The sequence below is a fragment of the Lissotriton vulgaris genome, unplaced genomic scaffold (genome assembly GCF_964263255.1).
Source record: "Lissotriton vulgaris unplaced genomic scaffold, aLisVul1.2 SCAFFOLD_1858, whole genome shotgun sequence".
In the NCBI taxonomy this organism is placed as follows: domain Eukaryota; kingdom Metazoa; phylum Chordata; class Amphibia; order Caudata; family Salamandridae; genus Lissotriton; species Lissotriton vulgaris.
This window is the reverse complement of record NW_028255686.1, coordinates 197,071-219,906: the sequence shown is the minus strand read 5'-3', so window position 1 is coordinate 219,906 and position 22,836 is coordinate 197,071. Positions and strand designations below refer to the sequence as shown.

General features: G+C 44.8%; 1 protein-coding gene across 1 annotated transcript in view; it reads left to right on the top strand.

The window, feature by feature from the left end:
• The window catches only part of LOC147659036 (uncharacterized), a 117,022-nt gene that overhangs the window by 346 nt on the left and 93,840 nt on the right, over positions 1–22,836 (top strand). The gene's annotated exons all lie outside the window — the stretch shown is intronic.

The following is a 22,836-nucleotide window of genomic DNA, read 5'->3' as shown; positions in this document are numbered from 1 at the left end:
AGGGGGCGCCTATGTAGTGTTCCTGGATGGGAGGGGGGGTGTAGAGGGTGGTGTAGGGTGACCAACTGGCATTGGTGCAAATTCAGGACGGTGAGTGTAAAAATTCAGGACAAAGGGTCAAAATTCAGGACACAAATTCAGGACAGGAGGTCAAAATTCAGGACAAAACTTCAGGACAATAGGTATGTTTTACAGACACATCAGAGGTCGCGCAATAGTATATAAGTAAGCCCAGCCATTTCCAAACATATTCAACCGTTTGCAAACCTATCCATCATGTATCCTTCCATCTATCATTTCACTCATCCATCCCTTCATCCATCCTCTCATCCATCCTTTCACTCATATCCATTATCCATCCATCCATCCATCCACCATTTCACCCTATCCATCTGTACACTTATCCATCCACTCTTTATCCCATCCATGCATTCACTCATCCATTCAGCCATTTACCCTTTCACCAATCCAGCCATCCTTTCACTTACTAATCCTTCCACCCATCCACTATTTTAGTCATCCATCCATCCTCCCTTTCTCTCTTCATCGACCCTTTCACTTAGCCATCCTTCCTTCCATCCATCCATCCACCCACCCATCCATCCATCCATCTACTCATCCACTCATGAATCCATCCATTGATCCTATCACTCATCCATCTATCATTTCACTCCTTCACACATCTATTCATCCTTTTGTCCATCTACCCTCCCTTTCACTCACTCATCCATCCTTACATCCACCCTTTCACTCATACGTCCATTCATTCACCCTTGCACTTATCAATCCATCAATCCATCCATCATTTCACTCATCCACCTACCCACCTATCATCCACCCAACCATCCACCCACCCACTATCCACCCACCCACTCATCCATCCTTTCACCCACCCACCATCCAAACCACTGATCCATCCTTTCACCCACCCACTATCCACCCACCCACTCATCCATCCATCCATCCTTTCACCCACCCACTCATCCATCCATTCATCCTTTCACCCACCCACTCATCATCCATCCATCCTTTCACCCACCCACTCATCATCCATCCATCCTTTCACCCACTGACTCTCCATCCATCCTTTCACCCACCCCTCATCCATCCATCCATCCATCCATCCGTTCTTCCCCTCATCATCCATCCTTCCCCTCATAATCCATCAATCCTTTTCCCTCATCATCCATCCATCCTTTCCCCTTATCATCCATCCATCCATCCTTCTACCCACCCACTCATCATCCATCCATCCTTCCCCTCATCATCCATCCATCCTTCCCCTCATCATCCATCCATCCTTTTACCCACCCCCTCTTCATCCATCCATTCCCTAATCATCCATCCATCCATACCTTCACGCACCCCCTCATCATCCATCCATCCACCCTTCCCCTCATCATCCATCCATCCATCCCCTCATCATGCATCCATCCATCCTTCCCCTCATCATCCATCCTTCCCCTCATCATCCATCCATCCATCCTTTCACCCACCCATCCATCCATCCTTCCCCTCTATCCATCCCCTTATCCATCCATCCATCCCCTCATCCATCCATCCATCCCCTCATCCATCCATCCATCCCCTCACCCATCCCTCATCCATCCATCCATCCCCTCACCCATCCACCCTTCCCCTCATCCATCCATCCCCTCATCCATCCATCCCCTCATCCATCCATCCTTCCCCTCATCCATCCATCCTTCCCCTCATCCATCCATCCTTCCCCTCATCCATCCTTCTTTTCATCCATCATCCATCCTTCCCCTCACCCATCCATGTATCCTTCCCCTCATCCATCCGTCCATCCATCCATCTCCTGATCCATCCATCCTTCCCCTCCATCCATCCACTCCATCCATCCATCCATCCATCCTTCCCCTCATCCATCCATCCTTCCCCTCCATCAATCCATCCTTCCCGTCCATCCATCCATCCATCCTTCTCCTCATCCATCATCCTTCCCCTCATCCATCTTTCCCCTCATCCATCATCCAGCTACCCTTCCACCCGTACATCCAGCTATTTACATTTTCTCTCCATCCTTCCCCTCACTCATCAATCCATCCATCCTCTCTCATTAGCCATTTATTCAATCTTTCATTCATCCATTCACCCTTTCACTAATTCATCCAGCCATTCACCCATCCCTTCACTTACTTACTCGCCGACCTTTCCATATTAATTTTGAGCTGAGCCCTTTTGAGAAGAGGCCCATCAAGAACTTCACCCTCGCTGCAGGGGCCGTTCCAGGACTGGGACGGAAGCCACCCAGGGAGGAGACAGGATCCACCACAGGGGGGGACAAGAGCCACCACGGGTGGGGGTGGACTGGAGCCACAACCTGGGGGGACAGGAGCCATCCCAGGCGTGGGGTGGACTGGAGCCACCACATGGGGGGACAGGTGCCATCACTGAGGGGAGGGCAGGAGCCATCACAGGAGAGGGAACACAGGGGTGGGCATGCAGTATTCTAGTATCATCTTGGGCTCCTCTCCTGCACAAGACAATGAGAAGACAGGCTCTCCGTCCAAAATGCCATCCCCCACTGTGATGTACAGCACTTACAGGAGATACTCAAAGAGAACTGATTGAATTGATTGTCCTCCATACTTTGTCAATCAGTGTGGGTGCGATTGTGCCATTACTTTATTTTCTTACATTATAGACTGCATGTTGAAGAACCGAGGTTTGCTTACAATTTAGTGACAGCAATTACGCTCTGCGAAGAGAACCACGTGCTGCCTCGGTGTAATCAGGGGCGTAATCTGGCAGAGTGATGTTTGGGGCCCTGGGTAGAAATGGAATGTGTGAGCCCCCCTCTAAATAGCAGAGACACGACACATTCAGGGCTGTTTGCATGTGAATAGATGTCGTTGTTGCTGCTCCTGAAGCTGCAGCCCCTCCCTCTCAGTCACCTTCGAAGCACCTCTTAACGGGTCATCAAGGGCTGGAGGTGTGAGGGTTGCCATCCCGCTGTGCCTCTCCAATGCTGCGGGGCATCTGAGGCGCTTTGGTGCAGCATCGGAGTGAAGAAGGGAGGTGGGTGCAAGCTGTGCCGGCTTTAGGGTGGAGCAACCGGTGCCCCGTTAAAATGACGGACAAATGGCGTCCGTTAGAGATTCCTTCACGGACAACGGACAGACGGCCGAAATTACGGACTGTCCGTGAAATTTACGGACGGTTGGTCACCCTACATGGTTACCGTGCCTGGGGGTGGGTGATGGCCCAATGGCAGAAGAAGGAACTCCATCAGAGAAGCTGAAAGCGATCAGTCTGTTTGATGCTGATGCGAGGGTGGAAGAGCTGAGCTCCCCTGAGCGCGTGGGTACCACCAACAGTTTTCTCAGGGCCAAAAACTTTAGTCTGTGAAGTGAGGGAGGGTCGCTCTGATGCCAGCAGTGGAGGTCCCGGGTGAGGGGGTGGAGGTGAAGCGAAGCATATGTATCTAGTGGCTGAATTTCACAATGAGAAACCAGGAGACCTGTGATGAATCCTGGCTTCCCCACTGTACCAAATTGTGTGATCCTGGGTAGTTGTATTATTTCACATTCCCGCCTTTTTCTTTGTTATTATATGTAAGAGCACCTCCAAATACACGGTTTAAGGCTGTGTACTGTACAAAACCTTTTCCTGTGTTTGATTTAATAAAGTGTTATGTTGTTCTTGTATAGTAATAAACTAGGCCGGCCAACAAGTGCACATAACAACTGATTTACCGCTTATTTCACTATTGGCTTTTCTGTCAGGATGGCAAATTAATGTTTCTAAATTCATGTTTGAAAATTATCACTTAATTCTCAATGCACTGATAAAATCTGATGTACTAAAGTAACACGGTTCTGTATGTTAATGAAATACAATTTTAAAGAGACGTCATATTTTAACCCTTTTGCTGCAAGAAGTCTTGGCAATGTTGCTAAGGTTTAGAGGTGCAGGACTCCCTAATTACTTGTTTCTTTAACATCAATTAACCTTTAAATAAATACTTGTAAGTTTATTTTTAAAAAAATCAAGGGTTAGTGCTGAGTAGAGTAGACAGCAGCACAGGGCTGCAGGGGACCAGGGGCCGGATGGAAGGTCAGGACGGCCGCACTTTTATTATTACTACTTTAGCAGGTAGTGTGCTTAGCATCTGACTCAACCTACAACAGCCTGAACCCCCTTCAATCATTTTAGAGGAGTCCGTTTAGACCAGGCATGTGTGTTAAAAAAAAAGATTTTAAAAAGAGGATTTATTTACTTTTATATTCATAAGCACGGATGGCAAAAAAGAAAATGGTTACAAAAATCAATGCATTTCATGATAAAACAAAGAAAAAAATTTAAATAGTGGAAGATGTAAATATTTTTGGTCAAAGCAGGGAAATAACATCAGATAACAAAAAGTAAGTTTTAAAATGTAATAATAACTTGTCTGTAATGTTTGATATTTATATATTTTTTATTTCTCATACGCAATTGAGTAAAATATGTTGATTTTCGCAATTGTTTCGGTCCAGATAAATGAATTGAGATGGGCCTTCTTAAGGACAAAACAAACATAAAAAAACATAGTTCTTTTATCACACTTCCTGCCCACCCCGTGGCTTATCAAGAGTATATGCTCTAGGGAATGACATTAGAAAAGGACTCTGAAAAGTAAAATAATCAGTAGGAAAGAGACAACTCTTCTGAAGATAAGATAGTTATACATGGATCTTATGTTCGGGGTTAATGGATTCGATAGTTTAGCTGCTTGAGCAGAGAAGGATGTGCCACCTATGGTTTTTGACTTGTATGGTGGGGTTTTGAGGCAAGGTGCTAATCTTGAGTGGCGGTTCCTTCTTTTGTTGAATGCATTTGGTGATTTTATTCCTGATGAAAACCGGCCCTGTTGCATGTATTGCTTTCTGGGTGATACAAAGCAGCTTGAATGTGGATCTTCAGGCAACCGGTAACCAAGACAGGGCCCTTAAGGCAGGAGAGATGTGGGCTTGGGGCTTTACATGTAGGAGTAATCTGGCAGGAGAGTTCTGAACCCATCGCAGTCTTTTCATAGTTGATAAAAATGAACCGTGGTAGAGGTCAATGGCGTAATCAGTTTTAGACAGTACAAGTGAGATAGTAGCCTGGACCTTGTGTGGAAATCCCAGGTGGGGGAACATGCGTTGCGCAGTTATCATGGTAAAGAAGCTTGATCTTGCTACTTGTCCACTTGGGCATTTATTGATAAGTTGGAGTCCATGGTCATTCCAAGGTTTCTTACTTCCTTATACACATTAGGAGGTGTTCTCAGATCGTCAGGCCAGGCGCAGAGTGGGTCATAATTTTTCCAGTTGTCACATGTGAGTATTTTACCTTTGAAATCATTCACTTTGAGATGACTCCATGTCACCCTCTGATCAAGTGCCCTCGGGCAACTGAAGATTTTTAAGTTTCCAATGTCTTTGGGGTTTTCCAGTTTTAGTAGTATTTGCGTGTCATCTGCATAGTTATAGCACGTGAACTGAAATTGATTGATCATTGCCAGTGATGACTTCATGTAGATGTTGAAAAACATGGGTGAGATGATAGAGCCTTGAAGGACCCCTGCTTTTGTGAAGTACAGTTTGCATGAGAAAGGCATGGTTGAGTCAGTACTGTGACCATCACTGTGACAATCAGTTACTCATAACGGGCACCGGCCTGCTCGAGAGGCCACCAAGAAGTTATTCTCTCCTTGGTGCACTCGCACCTGGTCTGGGTCTTCCTGGTTCCATGAACATTCACACTGGTTTTCCCAGAAGATGAAGTCAGTGGACAGAAGGCAGCCACATCCCCCCACATATTTGGATGGATGGTGCAGTCCATGGTTATTGATACTAGCTTGATTGGTGCAGAGTCTGAACGAGTTCACGTGGACGGGACCATTAATGGTTATGCAGCTCGAGCAATTTGGTGTAGGAAAAGTTTGGAGATTTTTTGTTGATTTTGGTTGCTTGGTTAAAGGGGATGCCTGGAGCCCGGGGTGGCAGCATTCACAATCTTATAAACTACCTGTGTGTAGGGCCGCCGAGAAGTCTGTCCACAAGGTGTCTGGCTGCATAAGATCCACTGAGTCCGGCACCAAATGTTATGTTGTGTTATCGGTATTTCTATATTTAGCATTATAAAGAGGGATTTACACTGTACTGGAGGAGAAACAATGGTTCTAACAGATTCGTTTGGTATCTCTTGTTTAGGGATTATCGCGCTTAAGATGTCCTGTAATTGTGGAGTCAGCAGCTCTTTGAAAACCAAGATTTCTTTGAACAAGCCCAAAAGAAACCTCAATAAATGCAAGACTTCTTAAGAGTACTGAATGAAAATGTCAACACAGTTTCTAATAAAGAAAAGAGGAATGGACCCGGTGTCTTATCATCGATCAGATACATACTGGTCGGCAAAGTTAACAATCCTTGTAACAGTTGTGTGGTCCTAAAGTGCTCAGGTGAGCTGACAGTGCAGAACCCAGGAAAGAATGTAAACAGAAAAGGATACACAGTAAAAAATAAAAAAAACATATATGTGTAGACATAATCTAACTGAAGTTTATTTTGTAGACAAAAGGACAGAGGTAATCAATCTGGTCCTATATCATGGGATGGCAACCAAATTGCTGGCTAGACCAATGTTTCGACCCCTTATGTATTTAACAGGAGGATCTTCATCAGTACACGGTGTGGCTGAAGACAATTGTACCAGCACCGTAAAATAGTAAATATAATAAATGGAAACCACCAGAAGAAATATCTAGACCAGTGCAGCTAAAAAGGCAAGCTGAGAAACATGGTGATGCTTACTTTGGTTCAAAAGATTTAGGGCTAGATGTAGGTAATTCCCATTTACAGACTCTTAAATACCGAATTATACCGAATCGGTATTTAAGAGTCTGTAAATGGGAAGGGGGCAAATTTAGGTAATTCCGAATGTAGGAATACCGAATCTGTAAGATTCGGTATTTACCGATTCGGTAAATACCGAATCGGTATTGCCCATTGATTCCTATGGGCCTTGAAGCCCATAGGAATTAATGGGAAATACCGATTCGGTATTTACTGAATCGGTAAATACCGAATCCTGCAAGGGTGCAGTGGGTGTCACTTTGACACCCTCTAGCACCCCAAGTACAGGCTTGTGTGACATGTGGCACACATACATGCCCTAAGGGCATGTCTATGTGTCACATGGCACAGGTGTGCATGCACAGATGTGCATGCACACCTGAATTCGGTATTTAACCACACATTAGGATTGTGTTGTAAAATACCGACTCTTAAGGGCCTGTGGCACTCTTAGGAGTGTCAGCTACATATGGATTTACCGATTCAGTAAATATACCGATTCGGTATTTTACCGAATCGGTATATTTACCGAATCGGTAAAATTACCGATTCGGTAGGCCCCCTACATCTGAAAAGCCTAATACCGGTCGGAAACGGCTGAAATCGACCGTTTCCGACCGGAATTAGGGCTCCTACATCTGGCCCTTAGAGTTCAAAACGTTTTCTGAAAGGGAGCAGGACAACAAGATGTCTGAGTGGGAGCAAGAAGGATTTATTTAATTCAAACAAGATTACATCAGTATTATAAATGAAGTCATTCAAGACTCGGCCAAAGAAAAGGAGACGGGGAACCATAGACGAAGGCAGTCCCTGTCCGCCCCGCACACCACGCACTAAATGCATAAGAGTAATTATGTGGCCCAACTAGTGTTGACAGCAGCAGAAGGCAGCTCAATTGTAAGAAAAATATTTACAAACACTAAGAGAATTCTTGTTAGGAACAAACATTGGCAAAGTCAACAAATCCGGTTTGCATTTTGATTCCTAACTTGTCTGTGATTGTGACTCAGTACAGTAGCGGTATAATAGACCCTCCTAAATTGCAATGCAAGCACTTCACAGGAGCTGGAATGATAACTTTGACAACAGCATGAGGCAAGTGGGTTATATTCCTGTGGGGCTCTCTCTCTCTCTGTATATATATATATATTTTTTTTTTTTTCCTCGCAAATGCCCTGAAGCAGCAGGAGTGCACACTCGGAGCTTTCTACCATCCAGTTTCTTTACCTCAAGCTGCTTGCCTTTTCAATGCCATCATGTTTGCAGCAAGCCAACGCTTTTCGAGGCTCTCCGCCTCTTCTTCCTGGGCTATGACAAAATCACACTGAGGGCTCACCTTGCTTTCATGGTTCATTTTATTACTCGCTCCCCAATGGGCGTTCACTTCACTCATGAAACGGCATTCTGGGAGATCGAGTTCATGGAGGTGAGTAATTTTGTTATGTCCTTAAGTAGGTTCAGTGTTGAGTTTGTTGTTTCAAGCATATGTTATGTCCTTTAAGTCCACTGATGACACCATCCAGTGAATGTGTGTCTTTCTGAAAAATAAATATGTTTTCTATATGTATATGAAAACGGTCGATGGATGAATAAATGTTTAAATAAGTATCTAAATGGATGTTTTTTAAAAAAAAATGGATTGGTTAACTGGCTTATTAAGTGTATCTTAGTGAATATATATATTAGCGAGTAATGTTTAAATATTTAAATATATGTATCAGTGTTTCACTTTGTGTATAAGTGGCTGCATGGGTTGGTGAGTACCTACATGTGTGTGTATATGGGTTATTAGATGTTTATTTTAGTATCAGTATGAATGTCTGTATGATTTGGTGGGGGTATTACTTAGCACATAGATGCATCAATGACTGATTCACTGTTTGTATGTGTTTTGAAGACAGCATATGTGCAGGACTGTAAGGTTGGATGAGTGCCTATATGTGTGTGTTAGTGTGTGAATGGGCTATCTCACTAGTGTCTTTATCAGTAACAACATATGTTTTAATCTAGTATATGTGAGTATTGATGTTTATAAGTGAGTATATGTGAGAATGAGAGATTGTAAGAGTTCTTGTTTAAATAAGTATGTGTTTCTATAAGTGTTTGTTTAAGAGAGTAAGTATGTGTAAGTTTCCTTAGAAGTAAGGTGGTAGTGTGTGTATAGTTGTATATGCAAATAAATGGATGTTCAATAGTTTATTTGCATGTGTGAGTATGTGTGTGAGTAACTTTTGGATGACTGTCGATGTGTTACAGGATGTATAGGTGTATCACTACATATTATGAGTGAGTATATGTATGAGTGACTACATAGAACTGTTGCTGAATTAGTAGATGTGTATATAAATGGTGGAATTTCTGAATTGGTTGTTGTAACTGGTATGGGTTTTTTTGAAAATTTTTAGTTTCTATTTTTGAATATGTGTTTCAAGGGTTACAGTGAAAGGAGGTCTGTCACTCTTTCACAAGGATGGTGTCATCAGTGATGTCATGAGTGATGTCACTGACCATGTCATGAGTGATGTAATATGTGACGTCATCAGCAGTGCATTACACGCGCAAGTTATAGTGAGTCCAACTAACTATAACGTTGAATTTCAATGGTTTTATGTCAGTAAAATTTCCAGCTAACTATAACTGATGTGAAACCTATGCTTTTTTTAGTGAATTTAATAGGTTTTTTAAATGCTAATTCCTGACTATAACTGGTGTGAAACCTATGGATTTTTCAGTGAATTTCATTGGTTTTTTAAATGCTAATTCCTAACTATAACTGGTCTGAAACCTATGGTTTTTTCAGTGAATTTCACAGGTTTTTTTAATGCTAATTCCTAACTATAAGTCTCACTTTATAAGTAAGACTGTTAGCGCTCTAGTTGTTTAGAACACTCTGATACATTCTGTCATTGGGCTACAGTTGGGCTATATTTGAGCTATATTTTTTTTTGTCTCTGGTGGCCTTCTTTGGGCTACATTGGGCTACATTTGGCTACATTTGGGCTACATTTTTGCTCTAACATATATAAAGCCCAATGTAGCACAATACATATTTTTCCAAAGTTAATTTTCGTAAAAAGCACTTCAGAATAGGGCTACCTGTCCCTACAATTTTCCCATTTTTTTTTTGGAGCGCTCCCGATGCGCGCCCCGGGGAGCGCCCCGAAAAGCGTACTTCTATAAAGCGTCCCGAGGCGCGCTCAGGGGAGCGTCCCGAGAGCGCCAATATCGCGAACGAAAACATGATCATGACGTATCGCGTAGCCGCGTCCGCGTGATACGCACGGCGTAAGCGCACCCGGAAGCACTTGAGCGAATACGATCGTGCAACGAAGGCGTCTGACACGCTTACGCGGCGCGCCCCTGGCCGCGCCCCGCGGCACGTCGCGTAAGCGCGTCGGGTCATGTGACCAGAAAATAACACTTTTCATTGGTTCATAACAGTTTTGGTTTCATAATGATGAAGCCCATGGTCATGTGACCTGTAAATAACACTTTTCATTGGTTCAATAATTATTTTTTTCTAAATTTAGAGAAACCCACCCATTTCTCTCACTATTGATTTGCACTTGGAGAGAGCAAGAGGTGTTTTGTGATTTTTTAACTCATTACTTTCCTGATCTACAGCAATGGCTGCAAGGGAGTCATCCAGCAGTGATTCAGGTGGATTTGTGCAAGAGGACCCTCCTCACCAGAAAACAAAGAACCACTTCATCTGGAAATTTTATGACATCCCTGAAGGACAAAAAAAAGTTAATGCAAGTAAAGTAACTTGTAAAATATGTGGAAGTATTTTATCCAGAGGCAATCCTCTAAAAAAAATACAGCTTTGGAAATGCCAATTTAATTCGGCATGTCAAAAGAAGACACCCAAAAAATTATTCCAGGGAGAGTGTCAGGGAGCTGGCAGAGAAGGCACGAAGAGATGGCAGCAGCACCTCCACTGGTGGAGCAACACCTTCAGGTTCAACACGTGCAAGAATGGTCCCTAACATCCAGCCGGTTTTTGCAGGCATAACATTTTTATGCAAGGACTGTGACGAACTACTCTGTTATGGGGAGCAGAGCGTTGAACTCATTGCAATAAAGAAACAGGAACACCGATGCTCTCCCCGTCCCTAAATTTTCTCATTTTTTTGCTCCTGTTGAGCATTTTTTGAATCCCTGTTTTTGTTTTTCCCCTGTAAAAAATCCCAAAAAAATATAAAATCGTTTCAAAAAGTATAAAAAAATATAAAACAACAAAAACAAAAAAAAGTTATTTTCAGAACTACCTCCAATTTATAAAAAAAAGCTATTTTTTTTTAAAAAAAAGTGTCATTCTTTTTCTCAATCGTACGCTCCCCGGTGCGCGGACCGGGTGCTCCCCCGGCGCAAATCAAAAAAAAATTTTTTTTTTGCCCCGTACGGCCCTTTTATGACCCCCACATCAAACCTAGGGGGTCAGGGGGGGTGTACCCTGCCCCCTTTTGCTCATTTCCCCCTTTGATTTTTACCACCTCAATCCTACCGAGGTACAAGATGGCGGCCGCTGCGGACTGTTTCGAATGTTTACAGACACCCGAGAGCCAATCAGCTTTCTGTACGCAAGTCGCGTGGCGCGCTTTGAGCGCTCCCCGGTGCGAGTACCGGGGCGCGGGTCTAGATATATATATTTTTTTAAACCTAAATTACTCAAAATCCACTGGAGCACATATCCTGAGACATAGCAAAGGCACATCGGGCTACCAGTCCCCACAATTTTGCCAAATTAGGTGGAAATCCATTCAGCCGTTCGGGCTAAAAGTGTAATCGACCGCCCTATGGAAATTAACATGGGGAAAACGCGTTTTGGGACCCCCCTTTTATCTCGGCCCCCGCTTGACGCATCCCCCCCAAACTTTCAGGGAAGGACCGGAGCTCCGCGAGGCCATTTTGAGGAAATTTTCAGGCAGATTCGTCAACCGGCGCCAAAGTTATTCCAAATAGAATTTTGAGATTTAACATTGAAAAAAATCCTAACTATAACTACCTACTGGCGACCGCCAGTAGGTAATATATGTATAACATACATATATATATATATATATATATATGTATGTTATAGAAATTGTTATAATAAAATAAACAAAACACCAAAAACAAGCAAAGACAAAACTATCCCTCACCGAAGCAATATGTGTCTTTCCATGAATAAGGTAGTGCGGATATGTATTGAATATACAGCAAAGAGTGTCAAATATAGAAATATTTCTCTATTCATTCATAAACTTGATGCTTTGAACAATGGTTTGAATGAGATTGAGGAATGGGCATGTTATGGTTGAGTGTTTTAGATGTGGACCTTTTCTGGACCTGTCTTTGTATCTTAGGCTGGAGGATGCATGAACTAACATATTCTGAAAGGTTCGCAAAGACATGGAAATTGACTAGGAATTAAGTGATTATAATATAAATGACATCTAAAGAAAAAATGTCGCAAATCAATGCACTATATATCAGTGGCTCTTAACCTGTGGCACGAGGGGACTAGGGGTTCGGTGAAACCTTCTCAGGGTATCCTCAACTTCTTAGAAAAATAACTAATATTAGCAACTTAATCCAGTGTAGGTAAATGAAGAAGCAAAACGTAAAATTAAAAATGTCAAACATTCTGTAAATGTGAAGGAATTTGAAATTGTAGGCTGAAAATTAAGTTTGTATCCTCAGATTGTTTTTTGCGAACAGTTCAAATCCATTAAATGAAATATAGTGTGGACGATGAACGGCATCAATTGCATTTAAAAAAGCACTAACCTACCCATTAAATTAATTAATTTATTGATTTTTTTGTATTTGTTTGTGAATTAAATAAAATATTTCATCGTTTTCGGATTTGTTTGACGAATGATTCTGTCTGTATTTTGTGTAATGTTCTGCGGTTCAAATCATTGAAAATGCAGAGCGGAGTTCGCTGGCCTTCAATAATGAGTCAGTGGGGGTCCTTGTGTTGCAGTAACGAATAAGTGGGGGCCCCCAGAAGTATACATGTTAAGAATCACTGTAATATTTAATTAAATGAATGTAGCTGAAATCCAAGAATATGTGCAGGTTACTTAACCACATCATTGCTAGTGACATTTCTCAAAATCCCATTGTTTGTGACAAGGTCAACTCGTCATAAGCACAGGGCAGGTAAAACCCATGACGAGTTGACCTTGTCACAAGCATGGAAGTGGTTAAGTACACCCGTCATTCAAACAATGGATATATTGAGGGATAGCTCTACTGTTTGCAAAGCCACTAAATTCTGCGTAACAAGAGAAGTATTTCTGAGGTGCAAAGTAAATGTCTCTCAGCACTTTATCAGATGAGAGAAAAGGAGAGGCGCTATGTGATGCAAAGACGCCCAAACTGCATCATCAATCACCAGCTTTTGCACCAAAGTGCTTAAGTGGTTCAGTGTTTGCGTCCCCTACTGATGTACCAGAACTGCGCATGACTAGGTAAGATTCCATGCAAAGCCAGATCAACTAAAGTCACAAACAACAACAAGAATCCTAGAACTGAATTAAATCCGGTGCAAATATAACAATAGGATCCCACATGTGACACAAGTACAGTGTGTGAAATTACACCTACTACGCAACGGGCACTTAGGCAACGGTGCATCCCATAGTGTGCCTACCGGGTGCAAGTCGCCCCCCACCACATAAAAGACATGAAGCAGGTTGTTGTCATTCACCGCGTAGTCTTTTTATTAAATCTTAAAGCAGTGTCATGTCTTTAATGCTTCATTCATCTTGATTAAGGTAGATCTTTAAATACTTCGCTTATCAACACCACAGGATTCAATATAAATCTCAAAGTTATAAATTGTCATTATATTTGCAACCCGCTGTCCACGGGGCCTTTTTCTTGACCTTCGGGCTGTGCCAGCAGGCCACAACCAAGATAGCCTGCTCTCCTTAAGTTGACTGCTCTCCGGTCAACAGAGCCGCAGGTAAATCAATCTGCCACCACTTGTGACAACCATACCGGGGTATACCCCCTCCAATGTTTATAAATCTACACAACCGGCCTCTTGGGGTAGGGCAGGAAAAGCCAGGACCACCAGCAGGTCAGTCCCCGCTCTCGCCAGCCCAGAGCCCCTCAATGAATGCTTGCCCTTTCCATGGGCAGCCAATCCATACCAAAAAGGAAGTCCACACCCTTTTCTTGGCTGAGACCGCGCCACAGGGCGAGTAGCTTACTGGCGAGCTCGCCCTCCAAGGTTCGCAAAGACACGGAAATTGAATAGGAATTTAGTGATTATAATATAAATGACATCTAAAGAATAAATGCCGCAAATCAAAGCACTATATCATTGGCTCTTAACCTGTGGCACGAGGCGACTAGGGGCTCGGTGAATCCTTCTCGGGGTGTCCTCAACTTCTTAGAAAAAGAACTAATATTAGCAGCTTAATCCAGTGTAGGTAAATGAAGAAGCAAAACGTAAAATTAAAAATTTCAAACATTCTGTAAATGTGAAGGAATTTGAAATTGTAGGCTGAAAATTAAGTTTGTATCCTCAGATTGTTTTTTGCTAACAGTTCAAATGCATTAAATGAAATATAGTGTGGACTATGAACGGTCTCCATTGCATTTAAAAAAGCACTAACCTACCCATTAAATTAATTAACTTATTGATTTTTTTGTATTTGTTTGTGATTTAAATAAAATATTTCATCGTTTTCGGATTTGTTTGACGAATGATTCTGTCTGTATTTTGAGTAATGTTCTGCGGTTCAAATCATTGAAAATGCAGAGCGGAGGTCGCTGGCCTTCAATAATGAGTCAGTGGGGGTCCTTGTGTTGCAGTAACGAATAAGTGGGGGCCCCCAGAAGTATACATGTTAAGAATCACTGTAATATTTAATTAAATGAATGTAGCTGAAATCCAAGAATATGTGCAGGTTACTTAACCACATCATTGCTAGTTACATTTCTCAAAATCCCATTGTTTGTGACAAGGTCAACTCGTCATAAGCACAGGGCAGGTAAAACCCATGACGAGTTGACCTTGTCACAAGCATGGAAGTGGTTAAGTACACCCGTCATTCAAACAATGGATATATTGAGGGATAGCTCTACTGTTTGCAAAGCCACTAAATTCTGCGTAACAAGAGAAGTATTTCTGAGGTGCAAAGTAAATGTCTCTCAGCACTTTATCAGATGAGAGAAAAGGAGAGGCGCTATGTGATGCAAAGACGCCCAAACTGCATCATCAATCACCAGCTTTTGCACCAAAGTGCTAAAGTGGTTCAGTGTTTGCGTCCCCTACTGATGTACCAGAACTGCGCATGACTAGGTAAGATTCCATGAAAAGCCAGATCAACTAAAGTCACAAACAACAAGAATCCGAGAACTGAATTAAATCCGGTACAATCATAACAATAGGATTCCACATGTGACACAAGTACAGCGTGTGAAATTACACCTACTACGCAACGGGCACTGAGGCAACGGTGCATTCCATTGTTGGGGCTTCTCCAGAGCGGTTCTTTTCAGAAGGCAAATCAAGCTCTGGCAGTGATTAAAGATCAGATCAAGAGACATTCCGTTATTAGAAGGAAGATCTGGGACTATTGACTTTCAGATGGCAGATCTGGAGCTGCTCAAGTTTAACCCCTTCGCTGCGGCGGCTATTCCGCCGCAGCGCTAAAGGGGCGGGGCGGCCGCGCGGCCGCCGCATGCTGGTGACAGAACCGCTCCGTCACCAGCTACAGTTGAGCTGTGCTGGTGACGGAGCGGTTCCGTCATGACCCGCCCCGCTCATTAGAACGCCCGCGCAGGCGCGAAATCAGCGCCGCGCAGGCGCGGCGGCCGGGCCATGACGGAACCGCTCCGTCATCAGCACAGCTCAACTGTAGCTGATGACGGAGCGGTTCCGTCATCAGCATGGAAGGCTTTAAAGAGCAGATCTAGGAGGATTCACCTTCGGAGGGCATCAGGAACTGTTTATCTTTAAAGAGCAAACTTAGAAGTATTCACGTTTATATGTCATCAGAAACTGTCCATGTTTAGTGGTAGACCTGGAACGATTACTCTTAGGCAACATTCCAGCGCAAACAAAGTTTTCCACTTGAAAGTAAACTGCACAAAAACATTTTGAGCTGGTTTGCGGTATTTTTGTGACACAAAACCAGAGCTAAATGTTAGTAAATATACCACTATAAGTGCTTAAATTACCCTGAAAGCAACCTTTGTTTCAAAAAGCCCCTTTATCACTGTTCATGGATGTAATTTATTCCAAGGCCCATATTTACCAAAGGTAATGCAGCAAGTCACATTGCTGCGCTGAGCTGTGCTCCATTACATGGAAAGGGCAGGAGTTTGCTGTATTTGTCGCAGTACGGCCCTCCCTGCCTTTTCCCAGCGCTGTTGCACAATGTGCTGCGTAGCGCCAACGGAGGCACTCATGCACCGTAGTGCAAGGGGGGCCTGCCCTGTAAAGAGGACTGTTTGCAAAAACAATCTCCTGAGCCATGTTCTTCTTTCTATGTGTACAGCAGAATACAGCACACATAGAAAGAGGAGAAAACGAGGAGAAATAAAGATATTTCTCCCCGTTATGCCTCACCCTGGGGAGGCGTAGCATTGTGGTGCATTCCCAAGTCTGCCAGTAATGGTAAATCTGGGTATTTGTTAAAATCCATGGGTTTTTCATGGGAATACCCACGCACCTCCCATGGAACGCCTCCCTGGGGCGGAGTAACGCAACGCAGCGATTTGCACTGAGTTCTTTACTCTGGATTTATCAAGTCCCTCAGGGCCATGCAAGATGGCCTTGCATGGCTTTATAAATCGCATTTCAAGGGTTGTGATGCTTTTACACCACGCAACACGACACTAAAGCGACACAGCCCTTGATAAATATGGCCTAAATTGTTTTGATAATTCTGGTAAAACACATCAGCATGTTTGTAAAATTCACAGGGACATGTTTATCAAGATGTCACTCAGCGCAGCAGGTCACCTTTCTGCTCTGCACTGCGTATTAGGGAAAGAGCAGAAATGTGTCGTATTTAAAACAATATAGCGTATTCCTGCCTTTTCACAGCGCTGGCGCACAATGCACTGCCTAGCACCAACGTAGGCACTCTTGCACCAAGATGCAAGGATGCCTGCGTTGTAAGCTGGACTGCGTTTGTGCAAGAAGGGGCACCATCCTCCACAAAAGGAATCCTCCGAGGCATTTTTCTCCTTCTATGTGTGCTGCAGACTATGCACGTGAATGACTGTGAGAGTGTTTGTGGCTGAGTGATTGCGACTGTGTGAGCTGCAGTAACAATGAGTTACTGTGGGTGGGTGACAGACTGCAAGTGTGTTAGTGATTGCTACTATGTGAGTTATTGTTAGTACTCACGTGTATGTGGCTGTGCATGTGTGAAAGACTTTAAGTTTGTGGCTGAGTGATTGCGACTGTGTGAGCTGCAGTAACAATGAGTTACTGTAGGTGGGTGACAGACTGCAAGTGTGTTAGTGATTGCTACTATGTGAGTTATTGTGAGTACCCACGTGTATGTGGCTGTGCATGTGTGAAAGACTGTAAGTTTGTGGCTGAATGATTGCTACGGTGTGAGCTGCAGGAACAATGAGTTACTGTGGGTGGGTGACAGACTGCAAGTGTGTTAGTGATTGCTACTATGTGAGTTATTGTGAGTACCCACGTGTATGTGGCTGTGCATGTGTGAACGACTGTAAGTTTGTGGCTGAGTGATTGCTACTGTGTGAGCTGCAGTAACAATGAGTTACTGTGGGTGGGTGACAGACTGCAAGTGTGTTAGTGATTGCTACTATGTGAGTTATTGTGAGTACCCACGTGTATGTGGCTGTGCATGTGTGAAAGACTGTAAGTTTGTGGCTGAGTGATTGCTACGGTGTGAGCTGCAGTAACAATGAGTTACTGTGGGTGGGTGACAGACTGCAAGTGTGTTAGTGATTGCTACTATGTAAGTTATTGTGAGTACCCACGTGTATGTGGCTGTGCATGTGTGAAAGACTGTAAGTTTGTGGCTGAGTGATTGCGACTGTGTGAGCTGCAGTAACAATGAGTTACTGTGGGTGGGTGACAGACTGCAAGTGTGTTAGTGATTGCTACTATGTGAGTTATTGTGAGTACCCACGTGTATGTGGCTGTGCATGTGTGAAAGACTGTAAGTTTGTGGCTGAGTGATTGCTACTGTGTGAGCTGCAGTAACAATGAGTTACTGAGGGTGGGTGAGAGACTTCAAGTGTGTTAGTGATTGCTACTATGTGAGTTATTGTGAGTACCCACGTGTATGTGGCTGTGCATGTGTGAAAGACTGTAAGTTTGTGGCTGAGTGATTGCTACGGTGTGAGCTGCAGTAACAATGAGTTACTGTGGGTGGGTGACAGACTGCAAGTGTGTTAGTGATTGCTACTATGTGAGTTATTGTGAGTACCCAAGTGTATGTGGCTGTGCATGTGTGAAAGACTGTAAGTTTGTGGCTGAGTGATTGCTTCGGTGTGAGCTGCAGTAACAATGAGTTACTGTGGGTGGGTGACAGACTGCAAGTGTGTTAGTGATTGCTACTATGTGAGTTATTGTGAGTACCCACGTGTATGTGGCTGTGCATGTGTGAAAGACTGTAGGTTTGTGGCTGAGTGATTGCTACGGTGTGAGCTGCAGTAACAACGAGTTACTGTGGGTGGGTGACAGACTGCAAGTGTGTTAGTGATTGCTACTATGTGAGTTATTGTGAGTACCCACGTGTATGTGGCTGTGCATGTGTGAAAGACTGTAAGTTTGTGGCTGAGTGATTGCTACTGTGTGAGCTGCAGTAACAATGAGTTACTGAGGGTGGGTGAGAGACTTCAAGTGTGTTAGTGATTGCTACTATGTGAGTTATTGTGAGTACCCACGTGTATGTGGCTGTGCATGTGTGAAAGACTGTAAGTTTGTGGCTGAGTGATTGCTACGGTGTGAGCTGCAGTAACAATGAGTTACTGTGGGTGGGTGACAGACTGCAAGTGTGTTAGTGATTGCTACTATGTGAGTTATTGTGAGTACCCACATGTATGTGGCTGTGCATGTGTAAAAGACTGTAAGTTTGTGGCTGAGTGATTGCTACTGTGTGAGCTGCAGTAACAATGAGTTACTGTGGGTGGGTGACAGACTGCAAGTGTGTTAGTGATTGCTACTATGTGAGTTATTGTGAGTACCCACATGTATGTGGCTGTGCATGTGTAAAAGACTTTAAGTTTGTGGCTGAGTGATTGCTACGGTGTGAGCTGCAGTAACAATGAGTTACTGTGGGTGGGTGACAGACTGCAAGTGTGTTAGTGATTGCTACTATGTGAGTTATTGTGAGTACCCACGTGTATGTGGCTGTGCATGTGTGAAAGACTGTAAGTTTGTGGCTGAGTGATTGCTACGGTGTGAGCAGCAGTAACAATGAGTTACTGTGGGTGGGTGACAGACTGCAAGTGTGTTAGTGATTGCTACTATGTGAGTTATTGTGAGTACCCACGTGTATGTGGCTGTGCATGTGTGAAAGACTGTAAGTTTGTGGCTGAGTGATTGCGACGGTGTGAGCTGCAGTAACAATGAGTTACTGTGGGTGGGTGACAGACTGCATGTGTGTTAGTGATTGCTACTATGTGAGTTATTGTGAGTACCCACGTGTATGTGGCTGTGCATGTGTGAAAGACTGTAAGTTTGTGGCTGAGTGATTGCTACGGTGTGAGCTGCAGTAACAATGAGTTACTGTGGGTGGGTGACAGACTGCAAGTGTGTTAGTGATTGCTACTATGTGAGTTATTGTGAGTACCCACGTGTATGTGGCTGTGCATGTGTGAAAGACTTTAAGTTTGTGGCTGAGTGATTGCGACTGTGTGAGCTGCAATAACAATGAGTTACTGTGGGTGGGTGACAGACTGCAAGTGTGTTAGTGATTGCTATTATGTGAGTTATTGTGAGTACCCACGTGTTTGTGGCTGTGCATGTGTGAAAGACTGTAAGTTTGTGGCTGAGTGATTGCTACGGTGTGAGCTGCAGTAACAACGAGTTACTGTGGGTGGGTGACAGACTGCAAGTGTGTTAGTGAATGCTACTATGTGAGTTACAGTGAGTACCCACGTGTATGTGGCTGTGCATGTGTGAAAGACTAAGTTTGTGGCTGAGTGATTGCTATGGTGTGAGCTGCAGTAACAATGAGTTACTGAGGGTGGGTGACAGACTTCAAGTGTGTTAGTGATTGCTACTATGTGAGTTATTGTGAGTACCCATGTGAATGTGGCTGTGCATGTGTGAAAGACTGTAAGTTTGTGGCTGAGTGATTGCGACTGTGTGAGCTGCAATAACAATGAGTTACTGTGGGTGGGTGACAGACTGCATGTGTGTTAGTGATTGCTACTATGTGAGTTATTGTGAGTACCCACGTGTATGTGGCTGTGCATGTGTGAAAGACTGTAAGTTTGTGGCTGAGTGATTGCTACGGTGTGAGCTGCAGTAACAACGAGTTACTGTGGGTGGGTGACAGACTGCAAGTGTGTTAGTGAATGCTACTATGTGAGTTACAGTGAGTACCCACGTGTATGTGGCTGTGCATGTGTGAAAGACTGTAAGTTTGTGGCTGAGTGATTGCTACGGTGTGAGCTGCAGTAACAATGAGTTACTGAGGGTAGGTGACAGACTTCAAGTGTGTTAGTGATTGCTACTATGTGAGTTATTGTGAGTACCCACGTGAATGTGGCTGTGCATGTGTGAAAGACTGTAAGTTTGTGGCTGAGTGATTGCGACTGTGTGAGCTGCAATAACAATGAGTTACTGTGGGTGGGTGACAGACTGCATGTGTGTTAGTGATTGCTACTATTTTATTTTATTTTTTTAAATATATTTTTATTGCAGGAATCAGTAAAAAGTTACAAATTGGACCAGCATTATAAGGTCAATTGAAAATAGTAGAACACGTCCCACCCCCATTCAATAAAACATCCCAACACACAGCCATTCAGCCCACAACCCGAGGGTCGGGCGGCGAGTATCAGTAGGGGCCCGATAGGAGGGCAAGGCCGGTCCGGATGATCCACAGTCCATCATCTGCTTTTCTAAACCATCCTACAAAAGGGAAAGAAAAAGTAAAACCCCCCAAAACACTATGAACTAAACAGAACCCTCCCCAACCCCGCCATCAGTGTATGGAAAGAGATGTAAAAGGAAACATGGGTGAGCCTCCTGGGAACTCTACAGATATGTGAAGGACAACTGTCTATCGGGACTCGGGACGAGCCGCATCCTCACTTTCTGAGTCGCTGGAAGCGCAATAATCCCTGAGGGCCTGCACTAATGTCTCCCATTCTAGCGCCGCCTCCTGCGCCTTCTCATTGTGCTGTCTTCTAGCTAGCTGGTATCGCAGCGTGCTTTCCCCTGCCGCCCACTTCAAAAGTTCGCCGTGCCATCGGGTCCATGTGGGGCCAACCCTCGCCTTCCAGTTCCTAGTGACCTCCCGCTTAGCAAGGAGAAGCCCTAGGTCAATGAATTTACTGGAAATTTTATTTTTGGGGGTATGTGGAAACCAGTGTAAGAGTCCCACCGCCGCGTCAACCGCCAAGGACCTCCCCGTCACCCCCTTCAGGGTGTCTCCCACCTCAAGCCAATAGGAGGACAATCCTGGGTAGGACCACAGCATGTGAAGGAGGTCTGCCCCAGGCGCGCGGCATCTGGGGCAGTCCGCAGAATCCGTGGCGAAGTATTGTTGGATCTTCGCCGGGGTCAAATATGCTCTATGGAGCACATAAAAGTGGACCAGTTGAAAGCGGGCGTGGCGCGTGCCCTTCCAGGCCCGCCTCATGAGTTGTGACCAGGTCGCCTCCGGTATCTCCTTTCCTACGTCCACCTCCCAGCGGTTCCTTAAGGTGGTGAGGGGGGTTAACCCCTCGTTGACCAGTCTGTTATACAGGCATGTGACCGCCTTGACCGTACCCGCAGACATCATGACATACTGGCATACCGGGGATGTAGGAGGTTCCTCCATTCCGTTCTTCCAGTGCGCTTGAATCGCTCGGACCAGGGCTGTGTGCAAAAGAAAGTCGCCACGAGGAACATCAAAGCGGTCAATGAGCTCCTGAAAGGGCAGTAGTGCCCCATCCTCGTAAAGGTCCCCCACCAGCTGTAGGCCCGCGTCCTCCCAATCCGCCAGCCGTGACCAATCACCGCCGTGAGGCAGGGCCGTCAACATACCCAAAGTTATTTCAGGTGCGTACGGCAGCCTCAACCGTCCCCGGGCGTGGGCGCGGTTCCAGCATAGTCGAATGGTCTTTTCCTCGAGCGTCAGGTCCTGCAAGGCCAAACGCTGACGCAACACAATGAAGGAAATAACATGCCTGGCCATCCCAGTGCCCCTCCCGGACTCTGGGCCACGGAATTCCCTGGCGACTTCCTGAGTGAAGGTCTGTAGCTGGGCTGCCAAGTAGTATTTCTCAAAGTCTGGCACCGCAAGACCACCCTCAGCTTTCGGCCTTGTCAGGGTCTTAAGGGCGCGGCCTGAGCCCCAGAGGAATCCCACCACCATTGATCGTAGCAGGCGAAAGGTGACCGGCGGGATCCAAACCGGCAGCGCACAGAAATAGTACAGCAGCCGAGGGAGCGCCACCATTTTTAGCAGAGCGATGCGCCCCGCCACCGACAGCGGCAGGGTAGCCCAGAAATCCATGCGACTCCGGAGTGCGCGAGTGCTGCGAGCTATGTTCCCATCCAGGAGGTCAGTCGGGTCGTGGTAGACGTACACCCCCAGGTATTTAAAGCAGTCAGGTTCCCACCTAATCTCCCTACTGATATCGGGGCTGGGCGTGCCCCTGCGAACCGGGAACAGGCAGGTCTTGGCCCAATTCACCCGAAGGCCCGAGATCTCTCCAAACGCCGTGAGCGCCGATGCAGCCCCATTCAAGGCATCAATCGGGTCCTCAAGGAAGAGCAACAGGTCATCAGCGTATAGCGAGACATAATGCGGGCTCGATGGTGTCCATA